We start from the raw sequence: 5000 nt of genomic DNA on the forward strand, positions 1-5000 counted from the left end.
GTAGACATCACAGGTTCAACTAAACCCTCGATTTTGTAATAATTATCCGTTAGAACCCCAATCGCATTTAACTTATTAGGAAAAGTTCAATTTTATCTCTATTCTTGTAAGAGTTTGCAAAAAATATATGTTGATGGTCACCAAAGTGATTATAGGAATGTGAAATCTGGCGTTCCTCAAGGTAGTGTTCTTATATAACCTCAATATCTTTTATAATTGTAATAGATAGAAGTAAACACACATAAAATCCCTCTTTGAAGCATTAAAACGCAAAAATTGAAAACGTGACAATTTTGACATATTTCATGATTATTATTCACCTGTGAAAGCATTCATCATCATCATCGCCTCCTTTGCGTCAATAGGCGTAGGAGGAGAAGATTATGAAAGCGTCAGCTATATAGTGACCCCGGAGTAATGAGGTAAATCTGATTAATGTTTTGAATACGTGGTCTGATTATTTCCTACTGAAATCTCTCTCTCTCTCTCTCTCTCTCTCTCTCTCTCTCTCTCTCTCTCTCTCTCTCTCTCTCTCTCTCTTTCAAAACAATTAAGATATCAGTCTTGATAGAATCCTCAGCCGAGGATTACTTTTCCGAGGTCATCCTATTTTACCTCCAGCGGACGGTGTCTTTGATAAAGTTTTATTTGCATAATATTGTTCTCCTTAACCCAAACTCTGCCTTTTCGAGAACACTTGCATCCAGTAAATGTGCTAAAAACATTTATTAGAAATATTCCCTTGAATTCCTAAATCCTTAACACCTTGAATATCTGTAGCCTTCATGTTCCTAAACACATCCAAAGTAGATGTGGCCCAACAAAATAGAATACTTCGTATAAAAGGTCATAGTTAAATATTTGTTCCAGCATTATGAGTGATTTCTCTTGATGTCGAAATTAATAGAATTATTTTCCAGTTAGTAAGTAATAGCCATTGCTTGCCTTTCTCTTCTCTACAATACAGACATCAGGCAGAAGATATCAAGGTAAAATTGATTAGGTATAATATTATGAGAGAGAGAGAGAGAGAGAGAGAGAGAGAGAGAGAGAGAGAGAGAGAGAGAGAGAGAGAGAGAGCGAGAGACGTTATTTCGTTCAATACAAATCTAAAGAGTTTATATAGCTATTGCAAGCCAACGTATCCGAAATAATTCCCACTCATATTAATTATAGTGAAATATAGCACTCCAATGGCCCTAAGCCTTCGCAAATAGCAATAGTAGAACCATATTTACCGTTATTCAAATGATATTGGAGATTATGGCCTAAAGGTTAAAGATAAATTTTGTTATTCGATTATAATTGAATTGATTATTGATTGTTGTTAATTAAAGCAGGAAGTGAATGAATAGGATAGAATGCCCGGCCTATTGAAAGATTTTTTAGAGCAAAATAAAGACTATATAGAGTCTTTCAAGTTCAAAGTATTCTAATTTATATTTTTATAAAATGGCAAAAGGAGACAGATGAGAATGAAATGATAAAAAAAGTTAACAGAAAGTAAAATTAAAGCTATGTTATACGCACCATTCAAAACGATAATAAAAGAAGAGGATTCTTGGTAAAAACAGCGATAATACCAAACAGTACCTGAAAAAGATAAAACATACATTTAAAAAAATAAATAAAAAGAAGAAAATCAGAACCTAAAGTGGCGTAACATCTCGAATAAAGGCACAATTACTATTAGAAAGAAGAAGAAGAAGAAGAAGAAGAATGAAGAAGAAGAAGAAAAAGAAGAATGAAGAAGAAGAAGAAGAAGAAGAAGAAGAGTAGATTGTCCGAAACAAAAGATTAAATAATTCAAGAAATAAATAAATCCTAAACCAAAGGTACAATATTTCAATAAAATAATCCAAAACAAAGTTTCAAAATTAAAAAAAAAAAAAAAAAAAAAAAAAAAAAAAAAAAAAAAAAGATGCAAAACAGAATTCTAACAGTTAAATAAAAGAATTCACAAAACAAAAGTCTAACAGTTAAAAAAAAAATTCACAAAAGAACTGTCATACAATTTAAAAGTAAAAACTGAAGCACAAGAGGTTAAATGGAAAAGGGTTTCACGTGGTCATGCAATATGAAAACCGCAGACACGAAAAATTATCTACTTAAAAGAATTATAGGATTAACATAAATGAAATCGACGCTTTTAGGAATTTTCTACAGCTGGAACCTATGTGCACTGGATATGAACCACCTGGAACCAAATCGAGTCTCCATTATTCCAAAATATCTATTATTTTTTACTTAAATTTGGTTTAATTTTTTCCCAGTTCCTCTCGGATATTCAAGCATTCATTCACGAGAAATGGAATAAGATAATGAATAAATGTGAATAACTAGAGAGATTGAGAGAGAGAGGAGAAAAAGTACGAAAAAAAGGTATTGAATCACCTGGAACCAAATCGAGTCTCAATTTTTCCCAAAATATCTATTATTTTTTACTTAAATTTGGTTTAATCTTTTCCCAGTTCCTCTCGAATATTTAAGCATTCATTTACGAGAAATGGAATGAGAAACTGAATAAATGTGAATAACTAGAGAGATTGAGAGAGAGGAGAAAAAGTACGAAAAAAAGGTATTGAACCACTTGGAACCAAATCGAGTCTCAATTTTTCCCAAAATATCTATTATTTTTTACTTAAATTTGGTTTAATTTTTTTCCCAGTTCCTCTCGAATATTTAAGCATTCATTCACGAGAAATGGAATGAGAAAATGAATAAATGTGAATAACTAGAGGGATTGAGAGAGAGGAGAAAAGGTACGAATAAAAGGTATAAAAGGTAAATAGAGAGGAAGCCAGAAAGAGCTAAAAGGGTTAAAGAGGCGAGGGATTAAAAGAAGGGGGAACGTGAAGCATTATATTTAAACGATAGAGTTTTTTCCCCACTGGAAAAAAAATACAGTTTTTGGGCGTTGCAGTCCCGGATAAAGGATTAAATTCCCCTCTCCCGTAAAGTAATTTTTGAAAAAACTTTGAACACAGAAAGATGATTGAAAATGTCAGTGGCGACACGTGATGGAGATGAGGTCCGTGGACCAGATGTGTTCTTTACGAATCGTATGTAACAGTCAGGGATCTTGGAATTTCTTTTACCGTCTTTCTTTATTAGAATTAGTCGGATTCTTTTCTTTTCAAGTTGGTAAATAATAGCCATCGGTTTCCTATCTCTTCTGTAGAAGGTAGATTAAAGAGAGAAGACATCCAGGTATGATTCATTCTGACTTAAAATCTTTCAATTAATCTACTTATTATTTCATGTTTCAGTAGAAAACGTTTCCGTAAATAGTAGGAGAGAGAGAGAGAGAGAGAGAGAGAGAGAGAGAGAGAGAGAGAGAGAGAGAGAGAGAGAGAGAGAGAGAGAGAGATATTCCACCCCTCTTGGTGAGAGGGATTTTCTAGTCGACGAACTAGCATGCATGGGATTAGATCGAGATTACTGGAGAGAGAGAGAGAGAGAGAGAGAGAGAGAGAGAGAGAGAGAGAGAGAGAGAGACGTCATTTCGTTCATTACAAATCTAAACACTTTATATAGTTACCACTTGTAATAGTTATAGTGAATTTTATTCCAGCTGTGACCAAGTTGTAGAATGATCTTCCTAATCGGGTAGTTGAATTAGTAGAACTTCAAAAGTTCAAAGTTGGAGCAAATGTTTTTATGTTGACCAGGCTGACATGAATCTTTTTATAGTTTATATTATGACATATCTGTTTTTGACGTTGATAATAGTTTAAATAGGACATATCTGTTTTTGACGTTGTTACTGTTTTTAGAATGGTTTATTGTTAATTTATTCTCATCATTTATTTATTTACTTACTTCCTTTCCTCACTGGGCTATTTTTCCCTGTTGGAGCCTTTGGGGTTATAGCATCTTGATTTTCCAACTAGGATTGTAGCTTGGCTAATAATAATAATAATAATAATATAATACTCAAATGGCCATAATGCCCCGCACAGCAATAGTAGATCATATTTAACGTTATCAAAATGATATAGCAGATTAAGAAAAGATTTGTTGTTTTGGAAATATTCACACCTAGCAAAACTTCGAGCATAATGTCATACAGATTTAGGCTTAAACCTAAATAACCCACATCACTGGCAGCAATATAGTCGATGCTGAAGGTCACATGCCTAAATATTTGTTTAATATTATATACTGTTGATGTATATATCCTTCCTTTTTTTTTTCAATTTGCTGGTAAGTTTCTACAGATTGCAAAGCATTTCTTCATATAATTAACCAGGCTCTGGCGTATCTGAACTCATTGTTTAATATGAGCTTGGTATTGATCATGTTCTCGTATCCTCAAGTGTAAGACTGCTGGGGGGTCCTGCGTCTGTTAACTTTTACGAAAAAAGGCGCCCACTAAGTGAAGGTTAACTTTAAGGGGGAAAATGCAAATTAGCTTTGTACAGATCTTTACATAAAAGTTGCATCAGACGTCTTGGCGTAATGTTGTTATAAAGCTTTTTCATGAGCTATTTATCTTTGTAGCTTTAGTTTTCCTAGCATCTATTACACGCATCTTCCCTGTTTTGGTGCCTCGCCAACCTTTACTAATTTATTATTATTATTACTTGCTAAGCTACAACCCTTGTTGGAAAAGCAGGATGCTATAAGCCCAGGGGCCCCAACAGGGAAAATAGCCCAGTGAGGAGATGAAAAAGTAAAAAAAAAATGTTTTAAGAAGAGTAACATCATGAAAATAAATATCTCCTATATAAACTATAACAAAACGAGAGGAATATAAATTAGATAGAATAGTATGCCCGAGTATACCCTCAAGCAAGAGAACTCTAACCCAAGACAGTGGAAGACCATTGTACAGAGGCTATGGCACTACCCAAGACTAGAGAACACTGGTTTGATTTTGGAGTGTCCTTCTAGAAGAGGTGCTTACCATAGCAAGAGAGTCTCTTCTACCCTTAGCAAGAGGAAAGTGGCCACAGGACAAGAAGAAGAATTGTTTGGTAATCTCAGTGTTGACAGGT

The 5000-nt window shown here is 33.8% G+C and overlaps 1 long non-coding RNA gene across 1 annotated transcript in view; it reads right to left on the bottom strand.

The window, feature by feature from the left end:
* LOC137630093 (uncharacterized) overlaps positions 1 to 5000 on the bottom strand; it is a 571093-nt gene that overhangs the window by 60128 nt on the left and 505965 nt on the right. Inside the window, exon 2 of the long non-coding RNA XR_011041644.1 lies at positions 1531 to 1593. This is a non-coding gene — a long non-coding RNA (uncharacterized lncRNA). The remainder of the gene's footprint in view (positions 1 to 1530; positions 1594 to 5000) is intronic.

The sequence above is a fragment of the Palaemon carinicauda genome, chromosome 38 (assembly GCF_036898095.1).
Source record: "Palaemon carinicauda isolate YSFRI2023 chromosome 38, ASM3689809v2, whole genome shotgun sequence".
Lineage (NCBI taxonomy): Eukaryota > Metazoa > Arthropoda > Malacostraca > Decapoda > Palaemonidae > Palaemon > Palaemon carinicauda.